This window comes from Artemia franciscana, chromosome 11, assembly GCF_032884065.1.
Source record: "Artemia franciscana chromosome 11, ASM3288406v1, whole genome shotgun sequence".
NCBI lineage: Eukaryota > Metazoa > Arthropoda > Branchiopoda > Anostraca > Artemiidae > Artemia > Artemia franciscana.
In genome coordinates, this window is record NC_088873.1 from 424,558 (window position 1) to 436,577 (window position 12,020).

The window sequence follows — 12,020 nt, forward strand, 5'->3', positions numbered from 1 at the left end:
TTAGTAACGAAATTATGGAAATTACAATAAAGCATTATGAAAAGCAGGCCGTACAAAACGCATTATATTAAATACCTAGCCTAACCAAATCTATACATTAAATATTTAGTATTTGTGGATTATACGTCACTCACTCAAGTTTACACTGTGCAAAACTCGAGAACAAACCGGTTTCTTCGCTAGTTTCTTTCAGCTTAGCTCGAGACAAGATAAAGACAAGTGACAGGATAGATGGAAAATAGTAATTTGAGCTATATATTTGAATATCAGGGGAGAGGGGTAAAGTATTTGGAAAGTTTGAAGTTAGAAAACCATTCTTACCTCATAATATGCAGAATAATTGTACCAAACACATTTTGCATACAGATCCACTATACTTTACCCCCCCCCCCTTTATGTGCAAATATAGCCCAAATTTGTTTCTAAAGTAACGAAGAAACTGGTTTGTTCTCGAGATTTACATAGCGTAAACTTGAGTGAGTGGCGTGTAATAGGCCTACACATGTACCAAATATTTAATTAAAACACACCTGTATAGTAGCTTATCTCACTGAGACTAAGCTAATTATCTTCGAATACAGAGAAACCGGAAGTGCCTGGAAATCTTTAGGTGGAAGTTTCACTAAAAATGCCTTTTTTGTTGTCTTCATTGAAAAAAATGAATAAGATTAAAAGTTTGCCTTCCCCCTCCTGATTTCGAAAAATTCACCCCTTCCCCCTAAATTTACGAAAATTGACGCCACTGAATCGGAGGAGACTAGGATGCATTTACCTAATATGCTATTAGGCTAGTATAATTTAAAGGGTTGCCTATTGAAAGGTGCAACGAATCATCAATGGAACATTTATCTTTTAGCTAGGCCTAAAAAGAACCCTAAAATGACTATTTTATTTGAGGAATTTTATTCGCCTAGATGGAATTTTGAGAATCCCTTTCAGCGGTACTGCATCCTAGCCTCCACCCCTTAACATCTCAGAACAACCCCAGGCGGTATAGAGAATTTTGAGGCTGACTGCTAAATTTAACCTCTGATCTTTTTTCATTCCGAATTTTAATTAAATAAAAAAAAGTTTTTTTAACTGAAAGTAAGGAGCAACATTAAAATTTAAAACGAACAGAAATTACTCCGTATATGAAAGGGACTGTTTCCTCCTCAATGCCCCCCTCTTTACGGTAAAGTTTGGCTTTTTTTTCAGCTATACTTTTTAAAACAGTAAAAAACTTTTTAAAACTCGTAACTTTTTATATGTAAGACTAAACATGATGAAACTTATATTTAAAATCAACATTAAAATACGATTCTTTTGATGTAACTGTTGGTATCAAAATTCCATTTTTTTAGAGTTTCGGTTACTATTGAGCCGGGTCGCTCCTTACTACAGTTCGTTACCACAAACTGTTTGATGTTGAAACCGCAGCGCATTTCACAACTCAATTCTAACGCGCTACGCGCCCACTGCTAAAACATAAAGTTTTGATAAGCTCACCTGATGTTTGTATTATCCTTAACTGTAGACTGTCTATTAAAGACAGAAATTCTGAGCCCAAGGTTAGTTTACAATTACCTCCAATCTTGTAAAGGCAGATTACTTTTACTTTCAAATTTGTATAAATCAATAATCATTACAGTTCGATTTGAAAAACAGAGTCAAAGCTAGTATATTGATTGAAGGTCGGCACAAACTTCTCCTCCATTTTATACGAGAGAGCAACTCCCCTGTGATGGAGTGTGCGTAGAAACCTTTTTATTTTAATTAGATCACGTTGGAATCGCGTGACAACAAGACGGGTTTTTCCTACGTTGAATTGCATAATATTTCATGCATAAAAACGAGATGAAAACATCTAACAACAAAAAGTAAATCCGACGCTTCTTTGCCAGGGTTGCCACTGCTTGGAGATTTCCCTGGGATATCACTCCTGATCCTGAGATCATCTGAAAAGTATATATATATATATATATATATATATATATATATATATATATATATATATATATATATATATATATATATATATATATATAATGAAAAAAAGGAATCACCAATGCAACAGCGCAAACACAGAAATAAAGTTACATCATAAAAAAAGACAGAAGGAGAAAAGGAAGACTATTTTCCTAATTTAGTAATTAATGTAGATCAGCACTTGAATGAGGCCTTAACCCTACTCATCCATACAATTACATAGGTTAAACAGCATAGCCATACACAATCAACCATAAAGAATAATTCATGGATAGGCAGTCGTGTCGTAAGTAAGTATAAGTCGTCATTTACCAATGATTAAAAACACTCACCGGTGAATTCCCGAAATATATTTTTTTCTCCTTGGATTTAGTCAATGTTGTCAGTCAATTTTTTTTCAAATTAATGCAAGGTTTGATGATGACAGGTTAGGTTGGGTTAGCTTAGGGTGAGTTTTTAACCCATTTCTGATGTTTATAACCAAATTCAGCCTAAACTAACATAATCTAACCTTACCTACCTTGAACTTTTACCATAGCTTGTATAAAACTGAAAAAGCTGACTCACTGAAAAAAGCTAATTGAATCCAAGCAGAGAAAAAAGAATTATAGGCATTCACAGGTGAATGTCGACATTAACTATATGTCGGACATTAACGCATATATATATATATATATATATATATATATATATATATATATATATATATATATATATATATATATATATATATATATATATATTAAATATTACCCTCAAAATTCTATCAAGGATAAAAGCAGTTAATATTTAATAAGTAATATCTTAAATAATGCTATTCTAGAAATATTATAAAGATCTCACAGAGCTGTTCAAATGGGCAGCAGCTGCCCTGGGCGTCGCGGTTTGGGGCAGAGCTGGGGGGTTGCCCACTTTGATAAAAATTTTCACATTGATTCGTTGTTTTTTTTTTGCATATATATATATATATATATATATATATATATATATATATATATATATATATATATATATATATATATATATATATATATATATATATATATATATATATATATATATATATATATATATATATATATATATATATATATACATATGTAATAAGCTATTCAATTTCCTTACACCCCGTCCGGGGCCGTCCCCCCAAAAAATCATACTTACTAACAAGGACTTCTTTAATTTTCTTTCTTAAACAAAGAAATATCACTATTATTAAACTGTCAATCCCAATTCATTTGTTTAATTTCACTGAAGTGTAAATTATGTTATGGCCTTCAGAAACCATGGGAAATGTAAAGGTTTAAGGTCATGCGCGGGGGGGTAGGGGGTGGCCCCCCCTGAAATTTGGGACTATAAAGTAGTTCTAAGGAAATCAAAGGCAAAAGAGCAGAATAATGAAAAACCATGGAAAAAATGTGTGCTGCCCTTTTGTTGGTTGCCTGCCAAAAGATTTTGATCCTTAATAAGGAAAATATAAGTTCTAATTTGTGACTGAAGGACCCCTTTTCAGTTTTTCGCAAACATTTTTTCTATATGATTTGGTTGGAGTAATAGAAAAAACAATTATTTTTTTTTTAGTAATGAATGGTAAGTAAATAACGATCCTTGTCAATAACGCAATTATAAGAGCCTAACTAGTGATAACATTCAATCAAAGAATTAGCTTTCTATGGTGATTCTAAATATATATTTGTTTATTAGTAATTAGTGCAGTTATTAGAGCACAAGAAAGTTCGTATAATTGAGAAAAACACAAGGAATACAACTTAATAAGGGGAATTTCGGAAAAAAATTGCCGTCAACTTTTGCTTGTATTGCAAGAGTACTCATGAGCTGATCTATAAAGTCACTATTATCAGAAATGTTACTCCGGAACGGAATGCTGGGAATATTTGTATTTTTCCCACTGAACGGATATGTGTTTTTGTTTTTTATTGTAATTTTTTTTTTCAGGAGTGACTGTATTTTTTCTGGTCACTTTCTTACAGTTATGAAGTATAAAGGCGTCGAATATATTGGTTTTTGGTATTCAAAATTAGATTAAAAATATTGAATTAAAATTTTCTATTTGATTTTCTTAATTTTAGTTTTAATATTCGGTGTAGGAATTGTCATGAGAATTCCATTTTTAGCTTTAGTGAGTATTGGTCCAAGTCACTTTTTAATTCCAGTTGGTTTTTTTTTATCGCAAACTATTTGACAAGATTCTCTTATAATGAATTTTTTTGGACCTGTTCATTATATTTAGTTGAATAAAACAGTAAAAACGAAGAGGGTTAATTTGACAGCTGGGTAGTAAGTTTAAATTTTGTTTTTCTTTCGCTATTCTATTTTCCTAATATCTGAATATATAAGGAATTTAAGTTTGAGGGGGGAATTGACCCGTTTTGAAAGAGGTACATTTTACATGGCCGTTTTAAAATCAAAACTTTGTACCTATCCAGGCAGGATGACTCTTGAGTATCTCTACTCCTTCTGTAAACTATTCTAAGGCATATAAAATTGGGAAAGAGAAGTCTACATCTATTATAATCTACGGAAGCAATAAGCCTTTCTGTAATTTTGGTTTGAGCTTAATTTTCTTTTAAGTTTAAATGCATAATAGCTATATATATTATTAATGAATTAAACGATCTTTGTCGTTTAAAATTTACTGTATTTTGTTTCATTTTGCATATAATTTAATTGCTTTTTTTATTTGAGAGTTTTTCCTAACAGTATTAAGAATAAACTTATTCGAAAAATAAACTTATACGAAAATAATTCCTAAAATATATTCCCTGTCACCTAAACACCACCGATATTTTGGCGTTCCCCCCCCCCCTTGGAGAATTTAGTTCCGGCGCCCTTGTTTAAGGTCCAATATTCTTTGTTATAACAGCGATAAATTACACAACTTTCTACTTTTTTTTCGTTGGCGGGGAGCAGAGCTCGTATACCAACGAGACAAAAAAGAACAGAAACAAAAAACAATACATCATGTTACTAAAACAAACACAACCATTCTTGTCCGTATTTCTTATTAAAGAAATAACAATAACATGCCACCGAAGCCTACCGCCAACACGTGTTCATTTGAGAGAATACTATCTAAATAATACCAATTATCAGGCAACAGAGGGCAAGGAGTGAAAAAAGATCATATCCGAAGATTCACAAAATAATAAATACAATTCACCATAATAAGTTTTTAGTTTTTAAAGCATTGAATAAGAAACATTCGAAAGCTTCCTCTTTCTAATATTCATAACATTTTTAGATAACTTCGAAGACCACACTGCCTTTCCATGACGAAAGTATAACAGTTCAAAATAGGGATGAAACCTTTTTTTACTTTTAGCATGACCGGAGAAGAACGACAAAAACCTATTATTGTTAGTAGGTTTTCTGTAAATTTTAAAATCCACACTATTTTCATTTTTAAAAGAAGAACATCCAGAAATGGAAGTTTCTTATCCTCTTTTAATTCTATTGTAAATTTTAAATCACCTCCCCAAAAATTAAGATGTTCTAAAATTCAAAAAATATATGGATGACATAATTTCAGCATGGAATTATGGGATGGATGAATTAAAAAGTCCAGTCTTAATTTTTGTGGAGGTGATTTAAAATTTACAATAGAATTAGAAGAGGATACGATACTTCCATTTCTGCTTGTTCTTCTTTTAAAAATGAAAATAGTCTGGATTTTAAAATTTACAGAAAACCTAATAACAATAATAGGTTTTTGTCGTTCTTCTCCGGTCATGCTCGCCAAGTAAAAAAAAGGTTTCATCCCTATTTTGAACTGTTATACTTTCAACACTTTTAGGGCGATAATTTAAGGATAGATCAGACACTACAATACAGTGGTCACTCTTATCATTTAGAACAACGCGTGTTTAAGTAACCTTAATTGAAGGAATATATTATCTAATCACTTTTTGGCTTGCTCTACTGTTCTTGTAGGAATTCTACATGACAGAACTACCGACTTCGCAATATTTAAACACAGAAAATTACACGACTTTTCTTGAGTGCACTGATTACGCAGTTCATAATTGATATTACCACAAGACAGGATATCCAAATTAAAATCATCCATAATCACGACCTGATCTATATTTTCATCAATCTTTTCTAAAAACCGTTCATATATATTCAAAAGTTCTGAGACAAACGCAGAGGGTGACCGATATATTACAGGATAAATAATTTTTTTTTATATTTACCATTATCTCATCGACAGATTTTCAAAGCTCATTCCCTTGTTAAAACTAGACTACTCATTCTTAATAACCTAGGAGATCCCATTTTGAACAAAAAAAGTAGCCCTCCACCTGATCTTGCTATTCTATTAGTATGAGTAAAATCAGCCAACACTGTTTACAAGGTTTTCACTACCATTAATAAGAAAAGTTTCACATAGACTTAAAATGGCAATTTAATCATTATTCAGAAGTAAAATAATAGAATCCAAACTCCCAATTAAACCTGGGGAGTTAGTAAAAGTTATACTCAGAGTCCTGCCATAAATTGTAGCACACATGCCTACAGATGAATATTGACTAAATGGGAACGTTGCAAAGTATTCACTATAGACTTCTTCAGGTAATTGAGCGTTACACTGGTAAAAATATTTTTTTTTCAAAATATCTCATCCTGCCCATCAATAGTCCACTAATAATTATTAAAATTCAAATGGTCTTTTTTACCTGATGTTTCAAACCCTACGGGCTGACAATTAGGTCGGGGTGACATGCACTAATCATGAAACGGCAGAGATGACAGAGTTATACATGTCAAAGATACATACCTTGTGGTTTTCATGGACCAATTCATTTGCAACATAGAAAATATACATAGCAAGAACAAAACACAACTTGAGAATAGTAAGCTTAGGCTAAAAAAAACACAAAAAAAAAAACAGAAAAGACTGGATGTAAAAACGCTTGTGGCATTCCCCTTGATGGATTTTTTCATGCTGCACATTATTCTGATATGATCAGTTCTCTGATATTCAGACTCTCTATAAAGGTATCAAAGCTTGTTTTTGTCACAGGCAACATCATCCGCTACAATAAGTAATTGCCTCGATCCGCCTTCATTAAATTAGAACTCTATTTGGTTCATGTCTCTCTTAGTTAAACAGCGCCCTCTATCAAAATTAATTCTGTTTTTTGTTAGATGCCATTAATGCTCATTCAACCAGGGAAACTGGCTCAAAAAAGCAGTTTCAAAGCGCTGTACAGTCTATTGAAGATGTTCAAACATCTAGGCACCTTTTTTCTGTCACCCACAACGTGTTTCTGGTATATTTTAAATCACTACCGATTCTCAAGATTTCAAGTGTTCACAGTTAGATAGATGGTAAATATCCTTAAAAATAAAACTTAATATCATTCCCAAAAAATTGTATCTATACTCTTTGTCAGCCCTACTCATGTTAATTTCTGTTCGTTTTGAGTTTCATCTGTTTAGTGACGGGAATTTGTAGTAGTTTCGCGCTTGGGAGAATATTTGACTTAATTTCTGCTCAGTTTTGTTTTAATGGATCTCTTCACATTACGTCGAAAAACTTATTTTAAGGAAAAAGTGTTTTGATTAATTTATGTAAATAGTATTTTCTTGGAAAAGAAAGTAACATTTAAAATCTTTTCAGTTTGTTTTCTACAAGAGTCAACAATTTGGCTTGCTATTTGTATGTTGAAGAAAATATTTGAACGATTTTTAACAATATATATCTTTTGAAAATCTCGACACAAATAGTGTTGTTTAATTTAGTTTTATACCTTCTCATACCTGAATAATAAATCATACTTCTATCATACTTCTTCATACCTGAAAAATAAAACTTAATACCATTACCTAAATATTGTATCTAGGCTCTTTGACAACCTGGATGTACTTACACTCTTTTGATTTAGTTAAATTGTAAGAGCAGAAGTAGTAATAGTAGTAATAGTCCTTAAAGGTTTAACTTAGTACTTTAAGTCGTTCTTGGGATATAGCTGAGATGTCTTCTTCGCAACCAGGATACGCACAGTGTCTTTTGAATTAGTTTTTAAGCAGTGGTGTAATTCCATCAAATCTTGGGGGGGGTGTGTGTGTGTAAAGTCGGAGCCAGTTTTCCAAAATCAAGTGAAAATGACTGTGAAAACTAAAAAATAAGCCATTTGGTACCATAAAGGTACTAAATAAAAGTACCATAAAAGTACTATGAGAGTACTATAAAGGTACTTTAATGAACTACAAAAGATAAATATAAACTAAAATAGAAAATGATCTGTTTCTGTTGATGCTTGGATTATGCAGATTTATCTTACTTTTGACAAGACTTTGGAAGAAACTCAGTTTGAGTTTCTTCCAAAGCCGGGGGGAGGGGGAAATCAAGTCTAGGGGGCATATCGGGGTCTGGGAGTGGCAGTTGCCTCTCCCCTCCTCGTACCCATAGTAAATTACGCCCCTGTTTTACAGGATAATGAGCAAAGTTCATAACACAGGGTTGACACATCCGATTTCCCCAGAGACGTAATTATTGGACCGTTCAACTATGATGAACAAAATAACTATCTCAAAATTTTGATTGTGTGTGTTTGGAAAATTAATGGGCTAGGGAAGAGGGCTGCATGGACTCCAATCAATTTTGATTCTTCAAAAGGGCTGTAGAACATTTAACTTCTAATCGGATTAACTCCTTCAAAAGGTTCTATATTGTTCCTATCAATGCATTGCAATACCTTATATATTACTTATATTCCATTTTGAAAAGATGCATGCATATAGTTTTTTCGCTTAAATGGAACTCCCCCATAACGTTCCTAAAAAAGTTTCACATTAATACCCTCACCGTCATTAGTTACAGCAATCGTAGTAGCAACATTAAAACCATTCACATAATGCCTTCTGGCTAGTCCAAAATTAGGCAAAACTTACCTTGAGAGTTCTGACTTAATAATACAAGCCGTTCTTGATATATTGCTGTGACAACCTTTCGGCAATCCACATTTTCATTGTTCGTTTTGGTTTAGTTCAACATTCACTTAAGTATTCCTTGAAAGGTTCACCTTAATAGCCTTAGCTTGTCTAGTAGCAACAGTTCTAGTAGAAGTAGAAGTATTAGTAACAGCGTACGCATAGCACCTTTGGTTTTCTTCAACATCCCCCTCACCACACGCTGAAAGTTTCACCTTTACATCATAAACCGTTCCTAAAGGTTTATGACCTTCGTATCCTTAGGTATAATTATAATCATAATTATAATTTTCAAGGTGACAACATATAAACTAATCGGATTATTTTGGTTCATGCTCTGAGCTAGTTACTGCTTTGAATTAAATGTGCTGCTGCAAAGTAACTTTTAAATACCGAAATAAGTTTTGCAAATTGGGACTGAAATTTTTGATATTTGGAGGATTATTTATTTTGAAATTGGCAAATCGTAGGCCCTGTTTGTTAACATACACCGTTCAGTGATACACAGGAAAGTCTTTTGGGCGAACTTACACAGGTTGGATTGGAATCCACTTGGATGCATTAGTGAGGCTCGGCCCTCACTCAAAGATAAGTAATTTTGCTCTGTTTATCGACTTCTAATAATAAGATACTGTTAATTATGCAGAGTTTCAAACAGTTTGATGTTGCGCTGGCTAAATTCAAGAACTAACCCATATGGCCGGTGAGGATTATGCAAATAGGAAAGGATTTGCGCGGAAAGCCCACTGATCTGGTCTTTTGTTACGGTAGTCACGATGAACTTAGGTTAGTAGATGCGAATCTCCAAGAATACAGCCCTAAAACGATATATTCATCCGCGCCTGCTGTTAAAAAAGCATTGTGGAACTTGCTAATACCCCTGAAATTTACGAAATTCTTTCTAAGACTTTTTTAGCCCTGAAAGCAAGTGATAAATTAGGGTCTAACTCCATATCTTCAAGTATTGCTCTGATTTACGAGCAATTAGTTGCAATTGAAGCCCAGCTGGAAAAGACAAAAAGTGATCTGCTGGAAAATATAACAAAGAAAGTGACTGAAAAGTTCAATGTCCCAAGGTCACTGAAAGATGCAACTGAACTAGTAGTCAGCCAGGTTTATCATTCAGTCACGCTCGAGTTTGATCCAAAGTTTGCAAAAGCTGAGCAGGCTCTAAGGAGTCTGAGAACTCAAATCGAAAATTTGGAGGAGAGAATTGGTCGAATAGAAAAAAAGCTTGATGGTTATGATCAAGAGTCCTTGCTTGATAGTCTTGTATTTCATGGGGTAAAGCAGTTACCTGGTGTAGACACTCGGACGACAACGTCTCGCATTATAAATAGCAAAATGTCTGTGAAAGACCTCTCATCTTCTGACTTGATTAATGTATATCGTCTCCGATTGAATAATCAGACTACACAGCATGAATAAAGTTCTATTAGAGTTGCTCCGATCGTCGTTAAATTTTCTGGCAAAGATGTAGCCCGTAGAGTGTTTAAAGAAAAAGCTAAACTTGCTTCAACTGGTGTTTTGTATCGAAGTCTCTAACAAAACATAGCCGGGAAATTTTTACGCAGCAAAAGACAAGTATGGTCAGCGAAATACACGGTCAGATCAGGGTCAGATTTTGGCAGAGCCTAGTGTAGGGTCAGCAGTAAAAAAAAAAAGTCCGTTCTATGACCGACTGTGTGTAGTCTCAGATGTTATGATCATTGCTTTTTGTATTTTTTTTGTTCTGTTTTTTGTTGCTTTTGCTTTTATTTTTTTTCTGCTTTTATGCGTATTTTTCCTTTTTTGCTGGTAAGAGATGGTCGGGTCTGAAGTTCATCAGTTTAGCCTGGAGGGTTATTAAACAAGGGGAATTGCCCGTGATGATGATTCCCTATAACCCAATTAAATCCCAAAAAATAGTGGCTATCTGCGTGCGCCACATACATTTTCATCAATAGAGAATGACCAGTGTTTGTATTTATGTTCTTGGAATGTCCATGTGACATCAAGTTACCTAGATATACTCCGTCTACTAGATGATTTTTCTTTCCTGTGTGATGTCCTAGGGCCATGTGAAACGCTTTTATGTACAAATCAGTCTCTTTCGCCTTATTCATTTACGGGATACAACCTACTTGTCAAAAATCGTACTTCACTAGGCCGAGGTGGTATAATTCTTTTGGTGAAGGAAGGGATTAAGAGTTATATATGGAATGATTTTAGTATATGGAAAGAAGGTAAGGTGGACATTTTTCAGTTGATATTGAACTTAATCACCAATTTTTTTTTTAATTAGTATGGTGCATAAACCTCCTAGCACTCACCTGGATGTGTTTACTGACAGATTTAATGAGCTCCTTGATAAAGTCCCGAATGGTGTTAGTCATATAGTAATGGGGGATTTTAATCTTAATTTAATGGATCAATCTAGTCAAACTGGTGATTTCTTAAATTTTATGATGTCAAATGATTTACATCCACTTGTCAGTATTCCAACGAGAGTCACAAATCAACCTGCTTCGATTATTGACAATGTATTTGTTCGTTCAATTGATCTGAATCAAAGTTTACCCGATGTAATCATGTTTCCAGGGTCTTATCATCTACTACTCTCAGCAAAAATTTGTTGTAGTGTTAAATGAGTCCAGAAAAAAAAAATCTCAGTTCAGTCGAAAAAATCGAGTCCAGAAACGCTCAGTTCTTTTTAGTCTGTTCAGTCCAGTCCGGTCAGCTTAGTCTGTTCTGGAAACGCTTGTGTCTGTTGCAAAAAGATTGCTTTGGAAGTAAAGTGGCCAAAGACCAAAATAATGCCATCTTCTGACAGCTTTCAAAGCGTGGCCAGAATTTGAGCCGATGATTAACGTAGATGCTATCCACAGGAAAGGCCTTTACAAAATCGAACGTATCTGACGGTTTGGTAGGTTGTGAAGCTTAGAGATTCTTTTGTTTTCAAAATTGTTACTCTAGATGCAAGCAGCTAGAGACTCACTTTCTTTGTTAGTATGGTCATTTGCCTACTCAAACACCCACATGACTCGGTTTGGCTTAGACCAAACAAGTAGAAACATCACTTAGGAAGATCGTTCACAACGTGGGAAGATGTCATA

At 33.7% G+C, this 12,020-nt stretch overlaps 1 protein-coding gene across 1 annotated transcript in view; it reads right to left on the bottom strand.

The window, feature by feature from the left end:
- Window positions 1–1,738, bottom strand: part of LOC136032650 (glutamine synthetase-like) — a 45,768-nt gene extending 44,030 nt beyond the window's left edge. The window contains exon 1 of the mRNA XM_065712932.1: window positions 1,489–1,738. The gene's annotated coding sequence lies outside the window, so the exon portion shown is untranslated. The remainder of the gene's footprint in view (window positions 1–1,488) is intronic.
- Window positions 1,739–12,020: the final 10,282 nt, after the last annotated feature.